This window comes from Pezoporus occidentalis, unplaced genomic scaffold, assembly GCF_034315485.1.
Source record: "Pezoporus occidentalis ecotype Australia unplaced genomic scaffold, CSIRO_AGI_Poc_V1 ctg15, whole genome shotgun sequence".
Classification (NCBI taxonomy): domain Eukaryota; kingdom Metazoa; phylum Chordata; class Aves; order Psittaciformes; family Psittacidae; genus Pezoporus; species Pezoporus occidentalis.
This window is the reverse complement of record NW_026913316.1, coordinates 10,682,634-10,709,099: the sequence shown is the minus strand read 5'-3', so window position 1 is coordinate 10,709,099 and position 26,466 is coordinate 10,682,634.

The following is a 26,466-nucleotide window of genomic DNA, read 5'->3' as shown; positions in this document are numbered from 1 at the left end:
AATTAGGCACAGGTTTAATAAACTTAGTTAACTCATTTTCCCCAAGCACGCCTGTGTGAACATTGCCTCTGTTTGCATTATCACGCTCCCAGTTGTCAACATGCTCACAGCACATTTACCTATTGCAGTCTTTGCTGCATCTGTTCTGAAATACTGCCTGTGAACTTTGCCTTTTCTTACATGTCTAGGGCAAGGTAGCTCTGATCTTTCACTGGGGTTCTTATATACTGCCTTGGTATAAGTGACTGACAGAAACAAGAGTAATAAAGCCACGTTTTTAAGGAGCAACAAGCTCAGCTTTATGATTTGTTTAAATCCCGCAAGGACTGTGGGCGGCATGACTCTTCCAGCACATACTACTTTGCAGGCAAATTCAGTTTTACTAGGTGGTTGCTCACTCTCCCTTTAGCCACTGAGATACTGGACAAGTACAGCTTAAATCTAAATTTTGTTCATTGGTTCTCGTTAGACCCTATTCCCAACAAAATAAAACATAAATCTGATCTCGCAGCTTGGATAATATCACTGTTCACTTTATAGCAATGGCTCACCGTCACACTGGACAAGATCACACAGGGGATAAGGTCACGGAAACTCTCTGGGTGTCTCCTACCCTGTGATGTTATCAGGTACTCAACCCTAAAGCAATAGAAACGCACTGATAAAAAGAGGGGAAAGGGAACTGTGATAATAAATCAACTCAACTGCAGAGAAAGTGCCAGGGAAAACAATATTGATTTTTTTTTTACAAGTCAGTGCACAGATTTGTCAGACAAAAGAATAGAGATGTCAAAACCCACAGAATCAAACACACTAATATTAAGAGAAAAACAACCCCACTACCTACAAAATGCTAGAATGTGTGCATAGCGATGTTTATCAGGAAAAAGAATGGTATTTTATCATACTCAGAAAATATAAAGGAAAAATTTATACAGTCTGTATGTAGCAGCTACTCTTTGCCCCTCATGATGATTTTACATTAAAACATCTTAGTAGGGTCAGGCAGAAAGATACAGTCAGACTCCACTGCAAAAGGAAAGCACCTCTGGCACAGCGAGCAAAAGATGCTTCACTCCTTAAGGGAAGTGTCTCACTGGTCACCACCAGTGAGCATGCAGTTACATCCCCAGGTTACAGTAAAATATCTTGCTTCTCTTCAGCAACTTAGAGGAGCTTTCTGTCTGAAATGGCCATCTTACTCTCCAGGAAAATAGGGGATTGGTCAGGGTAGGTCAAGCAGACAAGACCATATTGGATAAGGATTACATTTAAATTGTATTCCACTAAAGAAATGCAGTATCAAAATTATATAAACCATCATCAGAGCAATCCCAGGCACAGCTACAGGTTGGGCAAAGAAGAGATTCAGAGCAGCCCTGTGGAGAAGGACTTGGGGGTGTTGGTTGATGAGAAACTGCACATGAGCCGGCTTCAGTGTGTGTTCTCAGCCCAGAAAGCCAACGGTATCCTGGGCTGCATTAAAAGGAGTGTGACCAGCAGGTCGAAGGAGGTGATCCTGCCCCTCTACTCTGCTCTTGTGAGACCTCACCTGGAGTATTGTGTGCAGTTCTGGTGTCCTCAACATAAAAAGGACATGGAACTGTTGGAACAAGTCCAGAGGAGGGCCACAAGGATGATCGGGGGACTGGAGCATCTCCCATGTGAAGACAGGCTGAGAAAGTTGGGGCTGTTCAGCCTGGAGAAGAGAACGCTGCGTGGAGACCTCATAGCAGCCTTCCAGTATCTGAAGGGGGCCTATAAGGATGCTGAGGAGGGATTCTTCATTAGGGACTGTAGTGATAGGATAAGGGGTAATGGGTTAACACTTAAACAGGGGAAGTTTAGATTGAATATAAAGAAGAAGCTCTTTACTGTAAGGGTGGTGAGGCACTGGAATGGGTTGCCCAGGGAAGTTTTGAATGCTCCATCCCTGACGGTGTTCAAGATAGGTTGGACGAAGCCTTGGGTGACATGGTTTAGTGTGAGGTGCCCCTGCCCATGGCAGGGGGGTTGGAACTTGATGATCTTAAGGTCCTTTCCAACCCTAACTATTCTATGATTCTACTCTGCAATTCTGGAGTGCAAGGCATTGCTACTCACGTGGACATAGGTTACACCTATGACTGGCTGGAGATGATACACTTGTGTCACTTCCCTAGTTCACAAGACTTCATCTCGTTTCATGCAAGTAGGGTACCAGGCATACAAATGGCTATGTGCCGTTGCATGTGTACAATGTAAAAACTAACACTGAAACCACAAACCAAGCCCCTGTAAAAACACTATACTTTAGAAACTGTTGATATTCTTTAAACTTGGCATGCTGTTTTCATTTGCTTGGCCTTGCTTTTACTTTCATGCTCTTATTTCCATTAAATGAGAAGCAACACTGAAAATAGGAAAATAAACTTCCTGTTTCATCTTCACAGGATGGCCACAAGAATCTTGTTTAGGGAAGTACAATATAAGCAGCAGACCAGTTCTGGGCCTCATTATAAAAGTAAGCAACAGTCTTGATTTTCAACACCTTCCCTTCACCAGTTGCCAAGATGCCAAAAAATAGTATTATTTCAAATATTCTTGAATTTTGTTTGTACATCCTTTTCTGTGATGGGATTTTTGTTTCATTTACCTCTCTTTTCAGACTCTGAAATGGTTATTGCTAATGCAGAAATGTAATATGCAGAAATAGTTAAAAGTTATTTTAAGCCCAGGTATTCAATATTCTCTCTCCGAATACTCAGCAAATCCATTCAAACAGTGGCTGTACTCAGTAAACCCTCTTTTTCTGACAATAGTTGCCCTTTGCAAGCTTCCCAAATTCCACACATATCCATGCCATGAGCTGCACAGCAAAACACTCCTGAGGTTCACTTCTCATAGGGACACTTCCAGTTACTAAAGAAAGATGCAGCGCATCATAGCCAAAGCTATATGCGAAGCTTTCAGCACAGCAAAGCAGCTCCCCATACTGTGACTTCTTCATATGGTGCGGTCAGTCGCTGGTCCCAACACTGAATTATAAACCTCTTCACAATGGTGAGACAGCATACAATCTGAAACATGGGCTGATTAAAACACCAATATTTGAGAAGGCTTACAGCTAATTTTGTTTGCTTGGCACAGTATGAAAACAACTGCCTTTCCATGACCTCTTCATGAAAAAGCAGTTCAGCAGTAAACAAAATTTCATAAGCAGAATCTAGGTCTTTCCCGTTTGTTTTGATTATCAAGCCAAGTAAAATCACATTAAAACAAGGAGTATTAAGACAGCCACCCTTCAGCAACTTAAAGGCTCTGAAACCAACTAGAACCTTTAGAAAAAGGGTGATAGTGCCAAATGTGCTATAGACAGGAGAAATACAAGCCACTGGACAGGCAGAGTAAGACTTCTCTGAATAAACACCTAAATATGACAGATGATAGCAAGCAGGAAATAACAAGCCTTGACTGAAAATATGGTGGGTTTTTTTCCAAAATACACTGATTTGTTCTTGTTCAAGAAGCCTGACAAACATAAAAAAGTTGATTCTGCAAATATTGTATGAGTTACTTATTACCTGGACTTCTAAATTCAAGCCCACAGGTTAAGCCCATGGAGTCTTGGAAAAACTCCACCAAAACCTCTAACACTGGATTCATTGTACTTACCTTTATTTTTATGAAAACATTTACAGTTGAAAAGCATACTTCTTAGACCCAAAATAAAAGTCCTATTTACTATGTTAGCAAGAAATTGTCTTTCCAATTACTCTTTCCTTAGGCATCTTTCTTACTCTGTCATCTAATAATTAAAGTGAATGCCTTACTTTCTCCTCCTTTACACAAAATATTAAAATAATTCTCTTTGTTAAAAAAAACAAAACAAACAAAACTGAAAAAAAACAGAAAAATCCCTGATGGCTTTTGAAGAAGAAAAAAAAGCCTCAACCACTTGAGGTATTCTTCAAGTTTTTTGTATGACAAGTTCATACCATTTGACTTACTAGAAAAAAATTCAAACTAAATTTATGTTCAAACTGCTTGGAGAAAAAAAAAAAAAACAAACAAACACCACAGCACACTGATTTCATCATTTTAATGCTTTATTTTTCCATTTCAACTGTGTGATTCACAATGTGGGCAGCTGTACATACTGCACTGGGGACTGAATCTTTATTCTCCTCCTGAATGTCCTGGGTTTGGCTGAGACAGAGTTAATTTTCTTCCTAGTAGCTGGTACAGTGCTGTGTTTTCAATTTAGGATGAGAATATGTTGGTCACACTGATGTTTTAGTTGTTGCTAAGCAGTATTTACACTAAGCCAAGGCCTTTTCTGCTTCTCATAGCCTCCCACCAGCAAGTAGGCTGGGGGTGCACAAGAAGCTGGGAGGGGACACATCTGGAACAGCCGACCCCAACTGACCACAGGGATACACCATACCATATGGTATAATGCTCAGCTTATAAATCTGAGGGAAGAAGAAGGAAGGAGGGGACATTCAGAATGTTGGCTTTTGTCTTCCCAAGTAATGGTAATGTGCAATGGATTCCTGCTTTTCTGGAAATGGCTGAACACCTGCCTGTCCTGGGAAATGCTGAATGAATTCCTTGTTTTGTTTTGCTTCGCTCACAGCTTTTGCTCTACCTACAAAACTGTCTTTATTTCAACCCATGAGGTTTCACGCTTTTATCCTTCCAATTCTCTCCCCCATCCTGCTAGTGGGGAATGAGGGAGCAGCTGTATGGTACTTAGCTGCTGGCAGGACCAGGCTGTATTCCCTGAGTTCAGACTCAGACAGCAATACTGAATGGCTTTCCTTCACAGTTCCAACTGGTTCATTCCTTCCCTCCTTCAGTCTCCTGCCTTGCTTATTTTTGCCTGCCTACCAATACACTTCGGTATTCAACATGGAATGGCAGAGGACTAAAGCATTCACGTTTATTTCACACAGCCTATGCAGCTATCTGCCTGTTTTCAAGCCAACTTATTCTTATGAAAATGTAAGACAAACACAACATGCCCGCTGGCGTTCTTCCTTCACACCAGTATATCTCATGAGCCTAACAAGCCTCATCCATCATCTGCATTAACCATGGACTGAGGTGAAAGGTCAGGAGTCAGGGTTTGGAGAAAGTCAGCTGTAAAGGGACAGAAGGCATGCTGATAGGGAAAAGACTGTATCACTGTCATCTACTGACAGCAGTGATGGACAAAGACAATACTGTTTGGTAATACATGAAATTTATCCATTTATTTCATGCTTTTCTTTGGTTGTCCAAATTTGTAAGATTCAATAGTTACTGTTGAAAGCCTGTGAGTGACTTCTATGACTTCTGTTGCAGGTATGGTGTACAGCATCTGCTCATTCTTTAGAGGTGACCCCTAGTGAGAGGCTCACAATTCTTGGTTCCAGGTTCGGTCATTTTGCCCTACACAGATGAAACTTCTTTTTCCTCCAGAGGATTCTACAACTGGGTGAAAGCAAGCAGATGGTCTTACCACTGCCAGATGTTCCTGATAGCAGTGTCCTGGACATTCTTCTCTGCAGGGATCTTCTTTCAAAAAAACTCATCACTACATTAGACTTTCTTAAATCCCATAAACTTTATAAGGTAAGTCTTTCTTTCTGAGCAGGGCTTTTCTTTCACTCCCAACTACCCAAACCAGAAATTCAGCAACATTTGTCCAATTTTTAAGACAACAGCTCTCCATTATTCTAAATCTCTTAACCATAAAATACAACAGCCTAACCAATAAAAACATATTCCATTTTTTCATTTGATTTATTCAGAAAATTAAGGACTAAAAGAACAGCAGTATACATGGGATTGTCTTAAGAAGAGAAAGATGCCTTAAGAGAGGCTGCTTAACAAAAGCAGTTACTTTTCCCTGAAAAACTTTCTATTTCATAAAAGCTGTAAACAGAAATATTAACAAAAGTTTCCCAAGTGACATGACCTTCCTTTCACAGTCCAGAGAGCAAATGATAGGGACACTGATCTCAGAGAGGTGTTTTAAGAAAACATATCCACAATATACAGAAATAGGGTGTCCTGGATCTAAAGGCAATAAACTCCACTTCTTAAACTACTGGCTTAAGGTAAAGGCAGAAGTAGAACCAGGGTTTGCAACTGTCTATTGAGCACCCAAGGACAAAGTGTAAAGTGTAAGGAGAAAGCAGTCCTTAAAGAAAAATAATCTGAGAATTTAAGCCCTGAAGGGATCCTTCGGCCACTCAGTCTGATTTACTGTAACATGCATTATGCATCTTCCAGCTATTCTATGCTGCACTGAAATACTTTAACTTGGCTAAAGTAACACTTGCCTAACAACAGCAGAAACATTTGCCCTAGGTCTTGCCAAGATGCATCAAGTGACAAACACACCGTGCACCCTGTAGCACATTTCAGTGCTTTGCCCGCTCTCACTGCGTGGCAGCAGCTCCCAGGGAACCACTCTCACCATGCCTTTCCAGCCAGAATGAAGATCCCTTCAAGAGCCAGCATCTTTTTCATCTCAGAAATCCTTACATACAGTAATCAAGTTACCACAACCTTTTGTTTTTCCTTCTCTCAGCTGAACAGCTTGAGGCTTCTAATTTGCCCTTCGAAAGCCTTTACATCATTTCTGCAGCTCATTTACGCGCGGGCCTCACTTCTAAAATATGACCACAGCCAGACTGCGGGGAGCAGAGCAGTATTTAGTTTCTCAATATCTGTCTCACTGACTCAGTTTAAAGAGGTAAAAATCACCTAGTCATTGATCATCTGTGCTCATACCTAAGGGTCATATTAGCCACTTTTGTCAGCATATCAATGAATTCAGTATTTGTAAAGGAAAAAAATGCCACAAAAATGCTGTTAGTGTTCCAGTACACCACAGTTTATACCTAAAAATTATGTCATCTATAACATGAACATCAAAAACCTCACATTTCTGTTTCAAAATCCCAGCCCACAATTAATTGGACATAACCAAGGACATTAAAGTACATACAGTAGGGAGAGCTAGTTTTTCTTTCAGTCATAGCCTTTCATTGTTCTATATCCCTGTCTTTATTTTCATGATAGGATAAATAATCTTTCAAAATGCTACATCCTGTTTTATTTTATTATTTTTTCAAGTAGGTTTTACTGTAGTAGGACTACAGCATACAGTTTTGAGAATGGTCAAAAGACCAGAAAGCCATTAATCTTGGATATATGCACCAGGAAAACTGTGTAAAAGATAGGGTAACTTCACGATTTCAGCCTTTAGTGGGACATTCTTTTTCTGTGCCCAGCTTCAGAAGACTAGAAGTCCATCAGCCAGCACATTTAACTCCCAGAGGGCATCCGACAAAATGCTTATGTGAAAAAGCACTTGACGGTTGAAGGAGCCACTCCATACAAATATTAATCCCCCAAAAGGACAACAGAGCTTACATTAAGAGTGAAATATGCGCAATTGAGGGTGCTACCCATTTCATTATTGACTGCTGAATGACTCAACACTGCAACCAGCTGCAAGGAAGCAATGATTCTCCTATCCTCCTTTGCCTGTTTTTTTTACAGTGAAGTCCAGGTCTGGATTTTAGCACCATAGTCACACTGCCTTTTCTTAAGGATTTCTGGTTCTTATTTTGGTAGGCAAGTTAAGTCAAGGCTATTTTAATGAGAATTCTTGACTAATTGACACTGGGCTGGAGGGGGACAGGACACCTACCACCCATTTAGAAATATTTTTATTTGCAATTGCATAATGCTTTTGGGTATTTTGGACCATTATCAGCATCAGTCTCACCTGTGAAATCAAACTCCTCCAGACTGAGGATAACCCAGAACCCAGATGCTCTTCTTCTGAGAAAGGTTCCTTATTACTCATCAGTAATAACAAAAGTTAATGCTAGCATAAGGGTTGTTGGGGTGGGTTTTTTCCCCTTGTTAAATCCAGTGTAATTACAGGAGCTGTCAGGCATGCTCAGAGCACACCTACCTATTTCTGACTCCTCAGGGAGCTTAAAGCTGCCCACAGAGTAAGATCTTAAACTGTTGAGACCAAACAGTTTAAAATAAGAGCAGAAATATTAACTTAAGAAATAGCTCAAAGCTGCTTCCTCCTTTTATCTAAAAATGTTGTCATTTTCTTTTGATCACAAAACATAAATTTTAGGCTTGTTCACTCCATTTAATGTTAATCCATGCTAGATGGTGGATTTTTTTAGCTGCCCTCACTACATACGTAAAATTTTCTGTTAAAATACAATTAAGCTTAGCGTCTTTAAGTTTCTCTACTCTTAATTACCTACTCATGTCTGGTTGTACTGTAAATTTATACAGATGAGTTGAGAAGTTTCAAGCACAGTTTCAGAACTTCTGAAAAATCTCACTAGGCACTTATCTGTCTGTTGAATATATTGCCTGGTGTTTCAAATCTGTTCTTTAATGAAGTGCACAGGTAACTGGCTTTAATTATGTGCTTAATGAATAGGTACTTTTGAGGAAACAATAATTTGAACTAATCTATTTGTCAGTAGATTTAAAAGAACATGTGTATAAAAGTGGTTTTATCATGCAGTTTTATTCTTGTAAGTAATATAAAGATGCTTTTCCCGATTCAATTTTAAATTTGCAGTAGTTTGTTTGGGTAACAGAAAAATCATACTTCTAGGGTATTACCCAAGTTGTATTTTTGTCTTTCTGGCTATCATGGCTCTCTCTTTAGGGAGGTGACTTCCCTGCAAGCATGGAACACACTTTTCTGCTCCAAAGCTTCACTTACAGGGTTTTGAGGCCAAATCACTGTCAAATCTTATATTATGCCAGGTATTGCTGACCTGCTTCAAACACAGACTAAAGCCAGAAAAAGAACTTGGTCCTTGCTCCCAAGAGGTTACAAAGACTCAGAAGCAGAAAATTGAGAAATATATACAGAGAAATACAGGGTGACAATGAAACATTGGGCTGTGTGATATGAGTTAAACACCACAAACAGTTTCTGGTGAGTGGTGTACCCTAAGTTTTCTTCCCAGAAAGGTAGATATGAACCAAGTAAAAGAAACCTTCCTTCCACCAAAGGCCTGCAGTGTCCAGACTGAATGCAAGTTACGTACCCTCCACTATTGCAAAGGAAACAATGAGGTCCCTGGTTTGTCACAAATTTGCTTTCACAGGATTACAATTTAGTTTTGCATTGTTACTTCTAATTCCCATTTAAAGAACTTAAAAGATCAAAATTCTGCAGGGGCAAATATCCTTTTTCAAACTACTGTTACATGACATTATGTCAGAGTACTAAAATATGTAGAAATAACAACTGCCAAGCATTTCATGGCTAAGTTCCATGTAGGGGTCTGATCCAGAACTTTTCTGTTTCCCTGAAGTGTGCCTGTGGCCACCTTTCATGTTTCCAAGTTCCTTTCCAAGCAGTGTTCTCTCAATATTTTTCAAAATCTCTCAGTACTCATTTTTATTTTGAAAATAATGTCTACGTAACCCCTCTGTGCATCTTGTGACATTTTAGTATCGTCCTTGGTTAGTAGTTACATGGTTTGGTTTTGCCATGAAGAATAAAGTTAGCAAAGTCCAACAGAATATATCAGCTAAATGAAATTATACAGCACCAAATAAATTTACTTTTCGTTTCAGCATTTGATTACTCTTTTGAGTTGACAGATACCGTTAGTACAATCACTTTATACATAAAGCTGTCTCTATGCAACTGTCAATTATACACTTCATCAGGTTTCAGACATTGTGCTCTTCTAACATTTCGATAAGGCTTAGACTTCTTTATGCCACACTCCATATCTGACATGTCATTCAATGAACAACTTTTTCTAGTAAAAAATAAAAAAATAAAATCAAACAAAAACCCAAAACCAAACAAAAAATAAACCAAAACACATACACCAAACTAACCTTGCTGTATTTATGACAACAATGAAATAGAATATGTCAAGTTGGAAAGGACTCATAAAGAACATGGATGTATATACTTCTGCAAACTTTGCATTTATACCTGCAGTCTCGTGGCAAGGAGCATCTTGGATTCTGCTACAGAACATGTTACACAGCTTTAAATATTCTGTGTTTGATCCTATCATATTCTAAACATTTTTAAATACTCTTACCTGGTAATAAAATCATGCATAATAAAATGGTATCAACATCTACTTTGGTCTACTCTATATCTCTATTATAAAGTATTAAATATTAAACATTTAGATAAAAGAAAGATGAGAGACAGGTATTCTTCTTATCATAACTTAGTATTAATATTTCATTAAAGTCCAGATGTGACATATTATTAGTGACTTTTTTCAGGAGTATTTCTTCTTATAACTGCATTTCTGAATGACAATAGTAAAAATTATCATTTTTTGTATAGAACATTTAAATTTTGAAACAATGTTACGGGATTCTGCATTTCTCAAGTCTTTTTATGAGCTGTGCAAAACTGAAGCACATTCAAAATCATATTGATGATATTTCTGGAGTTTTGATAGTTTCCAAACATTTAATTTTTTTATTATTTATTGGATATTTATAGTTGCACTGAATGACATTCACTTCTATTTTTCATGCATTTTTTGGGTTGTTTTTCAATAGTATAAAACTTTAAATGCAAAACTTTGCTCCAGAATCAGGGAATGAATAGTCATTTTATCTAGTGATCTGAATAAGAGAAAGATAGGAAGTCAAGCATTCATTGAACGGTTTTGTTTTCAAATAGATAAAAAACAAAAATTCCTCTATCAATTTTTTATTTCTCTCCAGACTCTTGAACAGCCCTTTCTTCCTGTCCTGCTTCCCTTGGTTGTAGTTATTGCAGCCATCTTTTCCACAGGCTTTTGGACTTTTTTGACTGCACGCAGCATTCGTATTGATGGTTTAGCCTTCCAAAGGCATGGCCGTTTTGGTTTGTTGTTTTTTTTTAAATACATGATCTGTAGCCTGTTAGGACGTGTTTTTATATCACCACAAGCTCTTTTCATTCTATATTTATTAGTACTAAGGTTGTACTAATGTTCTGTTAAAATGCTTGTGTCTAGTTAGTGGCATATGCTTGAGCCAACCTGACTTTAGCACTTAATTGTTGTGTTATGCTCTCAGGTCAGGGACTATTCAAAACATAAGAATTTTATTAAGTTGTAGCTGCAATTTTATCTCATTTAAAGTACATTATAGTTTATATGTACTTTCCTCATCCTAAGGCTGATTCTTAATAACTTTAGCCTGACAGTTAATAGAGTAGCAATTGCTTGCATTACTTTTAGTGTATTGTGTAAGCAAGGAAAGTGACCCTCAGAGCCTGTACTATTTTGCTGAGATAACTGCATACAGTGAAAGAGAAATAGCTGGTTCACCCATGCACATAACACACAGTGCACACACACACACACACAAAGAGAATAATCTGGGAGAGGTATGCCTATCATGTAGCCACAACACAAACAAGGATGAGATTAGAGACAATATGCTTACCATTCTTAGACAGTTCACACCCTTACAGCTACACTTCTGATTATCAGGAGCATTTACAAAGAATGTGATAACCTATTTGACTTCCTTGGAGGGAAGAAAAGGTATTTTTAGAACTTCTTGTAAAATCAGAAAATGAAGACCTGGGTAACCACACAGAATACAATAAACAAAATATTTCAAGCTCTGGGACAGAGTTGGGTTGGGGTTTCTTTCTACCCTTTGGACAAAACATTTACTTGTTTCTGCTACCACTGTCCACTGCCCTAATGAATCTCTTGCCTCACTCTGTCAGGCACTTGTGCACACACATGTGTATCCTTGGCACATAAAAACTCATGAACTGTGATGTAGTACATTATGTCATCCAAGCAAAAAAAAAGAAAAAAAAAAGAAAATAAGTTGAAAAGATTATGATGAGAGTAACGAATTTGTGTCATCACTTCATATAAAATTCTTCTATGAAGGTGGAATACATTTGCTAGTATACAAGCAGATATAACAGATTATGTAGTGACATTTCTCGTTTCTTTTGCGTGTTTAAATGGAAAAGAAAGGATCAATATTCATGAAGATAAAAGCATAAACAATGGGGGCAGGATTGCCATAAGCACTATAATCACATACCATTTACTTTCTATATTACTTATAAGCAAAATGCAAAATTAACACAAGGTGGAAAATTGGATTCAGCTACTTTTGGTTTTATAGCCATATTAAACAAAGCCACAGAAGTTGTTTGCTTACTTACACACTCATTAATAACACATTGATTAGCCTAATTGCAAGTGCACATTTACACATCACTGCTGAAGTTATTTATCTCTGCTAAAGTTATTCACCTTTCCCATTAACTCACAACTGTTCTCATAAACATTTTAGAAGGGCTTCCATAAAATTACAGTATTTAGAAAAAATGCTGCTTGACATTTCCCATGTAATTGTTTACAGAAGACAGTAGTTAAAGATCAACTCAACAAAAATGTACTATAATCCATAAGAATCATGCATCATAACATGGACTTGTGATAAAGCACACTTTTATATTGCCTGAGAAATATTTTTGTACATAAACACAGAACTTAGCACTTTCATAAATCATCATCACAACACTATATCTGAGTGCTCAGCTTTTGTAAAAGATTAACTTAATCAGCTTCCTTAACTGACTGTCAAAGAAGAGAATTTTTTCACTCTAATTCTATTTCTGTGTAAGTCAGAACACATCATGGACAACAGGGAAACTGCTGCTGTTGCTATTTATTCAGAATGTGAACCAAGTTCAAAGGTAAACTTAACAGTCTGTCAATCTGGTTTGCTCCCTCATTTATTGGAATGGTCTAATCCCATAGCCAAATTCATAATAATTTATCCCCGAATTCCAGTGTGGATTAAACCAAGCTGTTCAATTTGAGACAGAAAGATACACAACAGGCAAACAATATGATTATGAACCATGTCACATTAAAATCCTCTACCTAAGACAGTCCTTCAATGCTGTCCATATACCCTCCTAAACTTCACAATACCTGGTAAAAGGAAAATATCTCCTTGACGGCAAAGTGTAAATTCCCAGTCTGTTGAGCAGCAAAGCAGCCTTCTGATGAGTTGACTATGACAATTTATTTATTAAAAAAAACAAACTAAAACAAACAAAGCCACCAAACAACAATGATAAAAAAGTAATAACTACATCAAATGGTAAACCAGGGCAGCTGGTGAGCTGGTAGAGACTGCAGACATGGTAAACATCTGCAGGGATCTGAGCTGAAATTTTGCTACCAGGAAGATATCCTGATAGCAATACAGGGGAATGGTCTGGGAACTCACAGCTGCCAGCTATTAAAGAAACATCAAAAAATGCAACTTAAAAGCAAAAAATATGAAATCTCTGCAAAAGAGGTCATAAGGTGCCAGTGAGCATTCTGAAGGAGATGTACACATGTGCCTGCAATATCTAGAGCTGCACAGTATCACTAGTCAGAAAGCAGAAAAAAAGGCGTTTGTGTTCCCTGACCTTGGCAATTACATGCTTTGGGGGTTCACTTCAGTATTTTTCAGTAATATTTCAGTATTCAGTCCATTTATCACTATAAGCACTACCTTATGTCTCCCAGAATCTCTGAAGCCCAAGACAGAAACACCTTCACCTCCCCAGACCATCTCTCTTCCAGTGAAGGCTTTTAAACCTACAGCAGATCACTAGTCCTCTCACACATGCTCTTGGCAGTTTCCACCATGGCGACTCCCTGCCTTGGGTGAAGGAGATCCTTTGCACGTCTGTGGGCATTCTCCTCTTGTGTAACTGCCTGCAAACAATGGTGTCTTTGTCTAAACCAAGCAGGAGACAAGGTTGTGTGGAAGGCACAAACAGGGATGGTCTCTTCAGCCAGTAGCACAGTTTTCAAGCCAGCTACATCCTCTGTGATGGACCATTCTGTGGGAACCAGACCTGCCTGAAGGGCTTGTTGTAACAGTGCAAGGCTCAGTTTTCCACACTGATGGAACTTCCTTGGGATGGCATTCTCCTAAGACTAATATTACACTGAAAACAAAGGCAGTGTATCTGCAAACCCCAGGGATTCCCAAATAATTGTTGAGGATTACATGACAGGTTTTATCTGCTAACTCTTAAAATTACTATCTAGAGTGGCAGATTATACATGCACATACCTCCTCTTGCCTTTTACCAGCTATTTTCTGGTCATAAGGCTGTAGAATTAAGAAATAGAAAAGATCAATTAAAATTGTCAAGTCTATCTTCTGCATGTTTCGGTAATTTTAATGACGTTATACTCCAAATAATGCAAACCTCAAGTTATACAAATTTCTGAGGATGTAATTTTCTTTTTCTTATTAAAGACAGAGTTTAAAGTTTCAGAATTTAATTTATGAGTTTTCATTTATTTAATAATTTTGCTGATTGTTAATAGAATTCCTGCAGAATACGCTTTTTTCTTTCAGCTTATTCATTACTTTTTAATTTTTTCTTTTACTTGAATTCTTTGCCTATTTCAATTTTTTTCTTGCCTTAGTTTATTTCTGACTTTCTACATTATTTAGTTAATTTATACCTTGCAATTCAAACAAAGACATTCTTTCAGATTTCTGAGTAAATCTTCCTTCTCCTTGCTCAGATCACCCAGTTTACTGAACATTCAGACTTACCAACTACCTTTGAAGTCACATTATGGGTGAATGTCTGCTGCTAAACAGAGGCAACAAGTGCTGTTTCAAATATCTAGTATACCCAAGACATGAGCATGGCCCGGGAACTGGAAGAGATCTGTACCTCAGTGGAGACCACCTGGAAGTCAGCTGTTGAAGGCATCAGAACTGGCAATGAAAGCTGATGTTTGGGCAACTAGTTGCTACCCAACCCTTCTTCAAATAAAACATCATCAGTTAGGAGCCAAACCTACTCATGCCACAATGGGACAGGCAGTGACACTCTGATCCTTCAAATGCCTAGCATAAGTTGCTAAGAGAATATTGCATTAAACACCCAAAAGGATTAAAAAGAGCTATGATGCTGTATATTTGAATGGGAACTTTGCCATTCTGAATATATATCAAGGGAAGACTGCTTTTATAAGGAAGACAAGAACAGAATGCTTTAGAAACCTAAGCAATAGCATGGACAAAGCAAACACCAACTGCACTCCAAATGGAAATTGCACATGTAATTCCTAGGTGGCCCATGCAATCCTCTAGCTCCTTTTCTGCTGAGTGGTCACTTGCTTAAAGAACAGTTACAAAACCCAGGGAAGCTGAGCAGATGGGGTATTATATCTCTGCCAGTATGTGTTGCTAGACTGAACATACATATAGCTGAACATAAGCACAGTGCTACATGTACATAGGCTGAGATGAAAGTTGGCTACTATAAACACAAGCATAGATAGACCTGGACTACACCTGACTGTACAGACATGCTCAGAGACCACTGCCTTCTCTGATCACCCACAAAGTGTTCATGTGAGTTACTGCACAAGTCAAAAACGCTCAGTAGAAAAATCTCAATTTCAAGACTACTATTTAGCATGGCCTATTTAATTTTAATTAAAGAACAAGTCAGTGAGCAGGCGTATACAGCTCAGCCAGCAGATCACCACAGAAGATGGCAAACGTCAGCAAACAACAGTGATAGACTGCTGGGGTAAGTTCTTGGGCCAGCACAACTGCAGCCAAAAAGGATCATGTGATACTATATTACCTAGGGTTATTAAAAATGCTTTTTCTCTCTTATGTCATTGTTTGTCTATTGAAGAACCAATATTAGAGGTAAAATATGTAAAAAATTGATTTCTTACACCACCATATGACAATTCTAAAGTCCAAACGATCTGTCAAACAAACTGGATTTTACATGTGAAACTGAAGCAGTAATTTTTGAGCTATGTACAGATTGAACACAATTGCTCAGTCAGAACAAATCTACTGCTGGTACATAAAAGAAAATTCTTTTGTTAAATATTTAACTTTCCCATCCCTTCAGTTACAGACTGAAAAAAATCTCAGACTCCCATATCACTTCCCTATATCTTCCTAGGAAAAGCACTAGCAAAACAGAGGAGAGGAGTTAAATTCTCTGCCCCTTAAATGTACAATAATCTACAGCCTTCCTCATGAGTTACAATAGTCAGTGCCTGAAATAGATACAGTGGCACCTGTGTTCTGTCTGTCCTCTTTAATTTCTTTAAGCCCCGGCTAGAAAGAAGACAGAATTGGAAATACTGTGTCAGCTCCTCACCACTAGAGAAATCCACTATCAAGGGAAAATTGTTCACCAGGATTTTTTTCTTTCTTTAAACCAGACTTACAGCTGCTTTGTTCCCTAGCAGCAACATGAAGCTACTTGATCACATCGGTTAATCACACCACAATATCCCAATACTTTTAAGGATAAAAATAGAGCAGGAAAAAAATCTAATCCTTCTCATCTCTTCCTCCCCCCAAAATATCCCAGAACCAATGGATCATCAAGCTTTTTTAAGATTTTGCAAAGAAAAAAAGGCCAAACCTAGTGTTTTTCCTTGCCTGTCAAGTTAACACTGAAACCTTGATACAGTAGTTATTTTTTAATCTAATTTCCTGCAAGCACCTACATTAGGGAAAGAAAGATTTGGAACATATATTGAACAAAATTAATTCCTAGGGAAAATGTCTTATACCAGATGTCTGTGAGCTGTTAGCCACATGTTGCCGATTGTGCAGCTTATGCCATTATGTTGGCATAAGCTACACACAGTTCCTCCAAGTATCACTCATTCCTTCTAGTATCACCAACTAATCTGATTGAAAGATCAGACAGTAGGCTCCAAATTCCCAGATGGGGACTGCCTGTAGCTGCTAATAATTTTCACACCAGGGGAATATAGAAAGCTCTCCTTGTGTCAAGAGTGGTTTATTTTTTTTAAGAAAGGTACCTCAGATCCACATCTTTCCACATACTCATTCAAACCACTTGCAAACATTCTTGCACATTTTCACAGTCTGTTGCCAAAATATATGATGGACAGCATCAAATCACTTCCTCACCTTTTTGATTATCAGATTCACACCTGTTTGGCTAGTCCGGTCACAGGAAATTGCAAGGTGCTAAAACAACCAGATTAAACAAAATAGATAATTATCTCCTCTTACTGGCATATCCTATTCTCCTTATACTTTCATATTTGAATGATGATAAGAGTTGGCTGTCTTCTAGCTATTGCTATTATAAAGCCAATATACTTACAACAGCAGAATGCAACAAAAAAGACAAACACAAAGTATTTTGAACAAGCATAAGCCTTCAACCAAACAGTGAATCTGAGCTGAAACAGCACATCCAAAGTGAAGACCCATGCATTCAGATTCCCAAACTCCTAACGTTCACTGACGCATAGATGCTTCTCAGCTATATACAGTATCTAAACATCATACATTTACAGAAGTTTTTCTATATTCAAGTTTCTTTACTGAATTCATTTATTTATTAAAATTGAGATTTTAACATAAAAAGTATACTTTTTTCTTCAAAAAGTCCTCTTTTTTTCTTTGCTATACTGTAGTACTGGAATATTCAATATTTCTAATCTGCCTCCATGGAAGTGATGTCAAAGTATAGTGCAGTCTAATTTTAAAAAAGAAAAAAATATAAAAAACCTCCCTTCCCAAACTTCAGCAGCTGAGCACTGAGGACCACCATAAGAAGGCAAAATGTTAGAGGTTATTCTTCCCTTGCTATCTCTGGAAATGCAACAACATGTAAAACATGTTGTTATCTTTCCTATTAATGCAAAGGGAAAAGCAGTTTTGCATGCTGTCATATAGATCTGCAAAACAGGATTGCTTGATAGGGACAATGGCAATCAGAAGCATCAACCAAGTTATTATACAACACAGAAGTTATCTTGTATCTTAGAAAGCTGCATTTGTTTGAATTAAAGGCATATTCATTGACCTGGAGACCCTTTAGGAATTACATCATACCTAGAGAAACAGTAAGATCAAACATTATTTCCTATAGTCCATTTAAATTTCCAGCTAAGCCACACTTCAATGCTTTTTGTTCAGTCCAAACTTCATATAAAAGTTTGGATGTGCTTTTCCAGATCCCTCAGTTTATGTTTCAACACACATCTCTCTATATCTGTGTGCAGACAGACATAAAAGGAAATCATATTCCCGTAGTATTTCCACTTAACCCAGAAATCGGCAACACCTAACTTGAAAACAGTTCTATTCCCACAGTATTTGCAGTTCCAAGACTCTCCAAACTTATAACCAAACCTATGAGTGTTTTCAGAATGGTTGTTCTTCAAGGAAATCAACCTCCAGATTCAAGAATGGTCCATCCCCATATGTTGGAAGTCAGACCAAGGCAGGAGGCCCACATAGATAAAAGAGGAGCTCTTAACTATTCTTAAAAAAGGAAGCATGCAAATAAGGGATGCAGGGTCAGGTCATCCAGAAGAAATACACAGACACTGTCTGTGTGTACAAGGGTGGGAGTAGGAAAGCTAAAGCCCATCTGAAGTCAAATCTAGCACGGGACATGAAGAGTAATAAGAAGGGCTTCAAAAGGGCCACCAACAGCAAAAGGAGTAAGGTGATAAAAATGAGCCTGACACTGAATGTGGCAGGAAACCTGGTGACAATGGATGTGGGAAAAGACCAAGGTACTTCATTTCAGTCTTTACTCATAAAACTTGCCTTCAGGAATCCCAGACTCCTGAGACCATTGGAAATATCTAGATTAACAAAGAGATTCTTCCCCACCAAGAGTAACAAGTTAGGGAACCTGGATATACAGAAGTTCATAGATTCTCCAAGGGTGCACCCATGAGCACTGAAGGCACTGGGTAATGTCACTGTTAGGCTGACAATAGAAACTGGAAGGAGTGGCTGAGGCATCTGATAGGTGTGCTGCCATCCAAAGAGACCTAAGAGGCAGCAGAAATGGGCAGAGAGGAACCCCATGAGGTTTGACGAAGAAATATGAAGTTCCACCTCTGGGGATGAATAATGCCATGAACCAGTACACACTAGGGGCCAACCAGCAGTGGCTCTGCAGGAAAGGACCTATGAGTCCCAGTGAACAACATTCTGACCATGAGCCAGCAATATGGCCTCATGGCAAAGTGGTTGCATCAGGAAGAGCACCATCAGCAGGTTGAGGGAAGTGATCCTTTGCCTCTGCTCCGCACTGGTAAGAGCACATCAGGAATCTTGTGTCAAAGTCTGTACAAGACAGACACAGATTTACTGGAGTGAGTCCAATGAAGGGTCATGAAGACTGGAGCATCTCTCATAAAAGAAATGCTTGAGAAAGCTTGAACTGTTCAGCATGTGGAAGAGAAAGCTCATGGGGATCTCATCTTAGCACATATAAAAAGGGAGAAATAAAGGTGATGAGTCAGGCTCACTAATATTCAATGTTGGGGCAAGAAGCAATGGGCACAAACAGAAATAAAAGGAATTCCATTTAAACATCAGAAAAAACTTCTTTACTCTGAGGGTGGTCAAACACTGGAACAGACTGCCCACAGATGTTGTGGAGTCACCATTCTTGGAAATATTCAGAACCTGACTATACACTGTCCTGAGCAACCTGCTTTAGTCAACCCTGAGTTGTGCATGACAGCTGGACTAGGCAATCTCCTGGGGTCCTTCCAAACACATTTATACTGTGATTCCAGAAAGGGTCGCTAATCATTTATTATAAATGCCTCAGAAATGAAAGCTAAGAACTTCACTTGACATTTTATTTAAGGCATTTGAAAAATGCATTTCAGCGACCACACAAGACAGATGTCAACAGTGGACAATTAGTGTCTCTAAGATATTTTTTTCAAAGGGAAAAAAAAAAATCTAGCATACTTGTCTGCCACTCAATAAAGATCTGAATAACAAATGGAACTCAAATAGTAATTATTTAGTGACTTAAACAGCCACTAAAATTCATCAAGTGACAATGATTTTTTGTGCTACACAGGCTAATGTCTTTCAATATTTTGTAAATTATCTGGAAATATATAAAAAATATTCATTATCAGATCTGTAGATCCACCAAAGTCTGCAGAATATTAACTAAGGTAGAGAAGGCCAGTGTGCAAAGTGATCTGAAAAGTAATTTAGTGAGTTTTAAGTCCATTCTTACAGCATATACCTTAATACAGTCAAATTCATGGTAATGGATACAAAAGCAAGCAATACCAGTCATATCACTTGGCCAAAAGACTGTATTACATAAAATGGTGGTTTTTTTCATTATGACTCCTAAATAATTGTCAAACAGCTGAACACAAGCTCCCAGCTCAGCTTTGCCACGCAAAAAGCTACTGTGAATGTATGTAAACAGAAGAGCAGAAGATATACTTTGCCTCTGTGTCATCAATGAGAACTACAATCAGTACCAAAAAAATCTCATGAATACACTTATTTCAACTATATGTTTCCTATTGTAGTTTAGCTGGTTTAACTACGTTTCAAAGTACCATGTTATTCCTTTTACCCTCTCCCCTAAAAAGAGGTCCACTAAAAGAAAGAATCCATACAGAGCTGGATGTTGCTTTACACGGCACTGAGTTCAGCAGCATGCAGATGCCTGCATTCCCTCCCCCTCTGGTGTGTAAGGGCTCCAGGCATATATTAAGGTTCAATACATCATTCTGCAAATGAGTGGGGTGTAGGTGATCGCTAGGAGTCATAGAATAGGCTGGGTGAACAATGGATTTCTGCTTGAAGAGTGAACATAAAAACCTCACCAAGCAAAAGGAAAAAAAGTCAGCTTGACAGTAGCAGATAGTAAGGCATTTGTTTTCCCCTCGACAATATGGAAAAGCAAAACTGCTTTCATTTTGGAGCAAAACAGAATATTTCATTTTCTCTGACAAGAAACATTTTCTTTCTACCACAGGTGTTGCAAAAGCAGCACAGCAATGCAATGAAGAGTTAGAGTTAGGAACAAAACCAAGAAAATGGCTCTTTGTTTCTACAGAAACCCCAGGTTTACAACAGCCACCTCATTACATGCATGAGGCTACTTAACCACTCCACCTGAGGAGATCTGAACTCACCAAACACTCCTTGCAGAATGCCTGCAACACAAAGCACTTGTCAGTTCTGCTGTGGCACCCTGCAACTTTTCCTGTTTAAATTAATCCTAATCCAATCAGAAATATTCATCTGCACAATGAAAGAAAAGCATTCTATATCTTGAGGTCTGGAATATTCAGAGCCAAAGAGCCTGGCAAAAGCATGTTTCCCTTAATGTATAAGATCTAACTGATTGTTTACAGCTCACGAGTTCCTACACCCAACAATAATTCCCAAAAACCTTTGCAAAGGTAGTTTGTCTTCCTTTCCTGAGGAAAGCTTAAGCAGCCTACTACCTAACACTGAGATTTCCTGTGATATTATCATGCAGTAGTAAGCCATCATTATATCTAATTTTAGGAAAATGACACCTCAAAATGAATATAGAGGCCATGGGACTTGTTTCTAACCAGCAGGTCACTTCTTAACCCAATGACACCCTATCCACTGTAGCTGTTTCCTAACACTTTTCCTGAGCAAAATGGCTAGTTGAGTGACCACTAATTTACCTCCTACTGAATACAGAGAAGAAAACATCTACTTCTCTGCAGTAGATGTTGATATATCAAGAACAATATCTTTCCCAACAAAATACTTCAAAATATTTGTTTCTCCACTACAGAAACGTCCAGCTCTGTAACATCATAGCACAGCATTGTTATAATGAATTGAGTCTCTCCTGAACACCAAAACGCTGAGGTTTTCATTTTGCTCTGCCTGTATACACCTGCAATAGGGACACAACATTCTGACTCTGCAGACATGCATACTTTCAGTTCTCTGAGAAAAAAAAAAAAAAAGTGGTAGCAGGCAGCAAACTCAGCTTTGCTTTGCCCATCTGTAGCTGAAGTGCACTGTCAATTTGTACCTATGCTCCTCTTCAGGAGGAGCTGTACTATCTTCACAACCTGATAGTGGCATACCTGTACCCACACTTTGCTGCAAAAGCTAATCTTCCAATAGGACCTATTACTAAAGTAGATGAGGGCTAGCCCAAATGGATTTAATTTTATGGTGACCTTTTTAGTGACAGCATGTTCAGGGAAGGCTTTCTCAGAGGAGTAAAAGAACAGATGGGCAGCCAAGGCTAACGACTCTGTTCTTCTTACTGCATGTAATCCTTTTTTCCCCTGTACTCCCCAGATGGATTTTCCTGCTTTATTTTTACCTGTAGTTCTAACACATTCCAAGACGTTATTGAGACATATATTCTTATGGCACAAGCCCTAATAGCATCAACATCACTGTTCAACTGAAGTCCCTTTAAAGCATGTTTGGGTCTTCCAGGGAATGGTGTTACATGAGACAGTGTACACACTTCCTCAGTTCACTTTATCTTAGAGCTCCAGCTCTTTTCAAAGCCTCCTTTGTATCCTGTAGCAAAGCATTTCTAGAGTTTTGCCCTAAGTCAAAAGATTCTATACCCAGGTCTTCGAAAGTTAGTTCTGCAGTGAGCACTATCATTCCCAATTGTAAAATGCATTGGGTGCCAATATTACCTAATACAGCAGTCTGAGAAAGCATAAAGATGTTTGTACACCTTCTGTTTCTCCCAGGACACCTGCCAGACCTATATCACTGCATCAGGAATAATTTTTTTAAAAAACAAACATCAGGCATCAAGCACTACTTACTGGATATCCCTAACTTCAATACTGAAAATACTTTTACACACACAGTCATTAAGGATGTATGAATTCAGAAAACATTCTATTGTGTGTGGATTTCCTCCCCTATCCTCATAGAGATCACCAACTGTACCCAACTCAATGGATTACCTCCTCTAGGCCCTCCAGAGCAACAGGCATATCATACTCTGTTGCAGGTCACAAGGCATGAAAGAATTGAGTGAATTTCATTGGGTTTGAATGCAAAAACCTTCCTTTTCTTTTTTTTTTCTTTTCTCCTCAGGATGAAGCCCTCAAACATTTCTTCAAATTCTCTCATTCCTCCAGCAATTAGAATCTCCTGGTGAAAAGGGTTCACCATTATTTTATTATCACCAACATCTTTTCAGGCTGAGCCTTTTATTGTTTTTGTTCACCTATACTTACCTGTCCTGGGTTTAGCAGTAGCAGTCAATTTTTCTCCTTCTTGGTAGCTGAGCTCAATTCCTTTATGATATTATATTCAGAAGCCTTTGCCCTGAAGTGTATCCACCTTCTTTTGGCCACATCTCTCTTCTGTTTTAATACATGTCCTTGGCCTCATCATGGCTTATGTGCTAGTTTTCAAATCGACTAAAAAGAAAAAAAAATCCCATTTGATATCAGATTAATATTATTATCCATTGCTTTATCAGGAATTACCTTAATCTAGCAGCGGTGTTATCATGTTTGGACATGATTTGAGGTCTTGTAAGCTCTTGCAAAGTGATACAATTCCATTACAAGCCTTGTCTCTTTCTGCAAGCACATTCTTATTTTCCTTTGTTTTCCAGAAACTGCCACATTATGATAATCTCTCTTGCTTTTTGGGGACACCAACATTCTTATGTATGTTTTCTTGCATCCTTACAGTATTTTGCATCCTCCATCATGACTGCAGGGTCAGAGAGCATCAGTGCTCCACATACATATATATATCTAAACCTCCTTTCTTCACAGTAAAGTAGTTAGTTTTACTGGTCTCTTTTTTGATATTTTGGTTCACATACACATATTGCACATAAACTGATCAAAAAGCAGGAAAGAAAAAAAAAAAGGAGAATAAGGAGAGAGTGACATGCAAATAAGTCTGATTTTTTTTTTTTCATTTTCAAAATAAAAAACTCAGATACTTCATTCTTACATCATCCCCACCTCCTTTTTTCTTCCAAATGCTTTTTCTCATTTGATAATATTCTTTTTAATTTATTAAACTAGCATTGCACATTACATTCACAATGATTGTACATGATGGATTTGCAAAGTGGCATAATGAGGTTCAGATTTCTTCTCTGTCCCTTTCACAATAGGGCATAATATTCCATCTGAGTTTTGACTGCCACTGAGCACTGCTCTCCTGTTTCCATAAGGCTATCTATTACTACTCAGAATGAGATTTAGGGTTGTAATACTCGACTCACATGCCATCCAACAATATGTAAAATTAGGACCATTTTCTTTTTCTTCCCCCTTAAGGGCATCATTATCTATTAACCTACATTGAAATTAATCAGCTATTTTATCGCAGCATTCTTGGATTGCTTTGCAGCTCTTTATCATCAGTAGAAGGTATCATCAGCTGACTTTGTTGCCACAGTATTCACTCTTTTTCTGATCATTTCTGGTTATGCTAAAAAGCATATTCATATTGTAGCACAGTATAGTAGACTTCATTGGCAAATTCCTTCCACTGTGACAAGTAATGTTTCACTCATGCCCTCCTTTTCCCTAGTTTATAATCCACTATTAATCCATGAGAACCTTCCCCTTTAACCCATGATTTCTTATAAGATTTTGGTGAGATGTTTACTGAATCCAGAGAACACTGACACACCTGATTTTCTTTTGTTTGTTGTTTGTTATAAAAAACAAAAGATGAAGGCTTAGCCAAAGTACATGTTTTCCACTTGTCCGTGTAACAGCAGCATTCTTCAGAGAAGTTTGTTCCAGCTTACCTGCCAGAGAATTTACTAGATGTTTCCTGGGGATAGTGGTGTAAAACTGGCATCACATTAGCCATCCTTGGTACCAAGATAAATTTAAATGACTGGTCTTGGATCTCAGTAATTCAGCTATTTCATTTCCAAGTTTCTTCAGAGCTGTTGAGCAAATGTCATCACTGTCTGGAGATTAATTCTTGTTCATTTGCTCAAAGACCTCATCCATCAATAACTAGAGCTAAGAAAGATCCTCCAATACTTTTTCAATCAAAAAGTATTACCATCTGGAAAACCTCACCAAATTTTTCTGGTATGTACATACACGTATAAAAAAAAAAAAATACCCAAGTTGTTTTTTTTTCACCCATATCGTCTCCTCTTTCATATGTTGCTCACCTCTTGGACTTGCAGGTCTCCAGCAGGCTTACTTTTTGAATACACAGGAAAAAGCAATTCATTGCTCATAACTGTGCCTCTTGCAAGTTACTTCTTCAATTCATTCATAAACTCTTTTTTTTCCTTTTTTTCCTTTCTTTCCTGTTTTTTGTTTATTTGTTTTGGTATTTTGTTGCTGGTGTTTTTTTTTTTTAAACTGCCTTTCTGTTCTCATTTAGCTAAAATCTCAACATTTTAAAGGTATTTTTCATATTTTCAGAAACATTTACTCACAGCATGTTTACTCCTTTTCTTTACCCATAGCAACCTTCCTTTGGCATTTGAAGACTTCTCCCCTACAACACACAGGAAATACACATTTGCTCCGAGTTGTCTGGGTTGCTTTTCCTTAAATGACAATTATTCCAACTGGAGAACTTTTACTTCTGCTTTTTACTTAGCCTCTTTTTAATAAAAGTCCTTGCATTTAGTTTGTTATTTTACCTTGACAATTTTAAATTTAACCTTTGTTTACTAAATAGCATGAGTCTTATTCTAGAATAATTTAACTTAAAAGCATTAAATACCCTAAACCAACCACTTTGCTTTTTTCAGATTGCCTTTTTTCTGCCCTTCCAAACCCATGCAGTCACAAAGTGAAACACCGCTTAAACTTCCTTTCACATTTTCCACATATTGCAGTACTAACAAGGAGCTCAGTTTCCCCATTCTTCCCACAAAGTAGCATTCTTTGCACATTTTATTTTTGGCATCAAGTCCTATTTGTCAATCAGGGTACAGAAATAGGATAAAGGTTTGCTTCTTGCAGTCTCAGCTTATCCCTGTGTACCCTGTATGTGTGCAGAATTACAGCTGGCGCTCATGAGAGTGTCTTCCAGATTCCCAGTTAACCACAGTGGCTACCACAGCCCCCATGAAACAGATTCACAGCCTCACACCTTGGAGGGAAAAAATGTACTTAAGCCACATAGATATCCAGCAAGCACCTACCAGAGGCAATCAGGTAAGGGAAGTATAACCTATCGTTTTTAACATCCAAATCTTTTTTTGCCAGGCAAATCTGGAAAATTTATTTCCTACTCCTTAACACCTTCAGGTCTACAAGAGCTCCATTCACCTGGCCCTATTGAATAGATTCTCTGCTCACTGCTATCTCCACCACCTGCCCCGGCCAGTTCAGTACTCTCTACATGTCTCCGTACCTATTGAGAAATTAGTAATTATTGAATTGAAGTATTTTTGAGGTGCTATTGGCAGCAAATGACAATAAAAATAAAAAAAAAGTGTTTGCAAATACAGAATGGCAAAGTAGCAGAAGCCCAAAGCTATAAGTTCCAGATGCCTGGGAAACAACTAATTTCAGTTATGTTTAAGACTATCCTTGATTCTAGCCCTTAAGTTTCAAGATGAGCTTGAAGAATTGGAAGGCATTCTGAAGTGATTTACAGTGA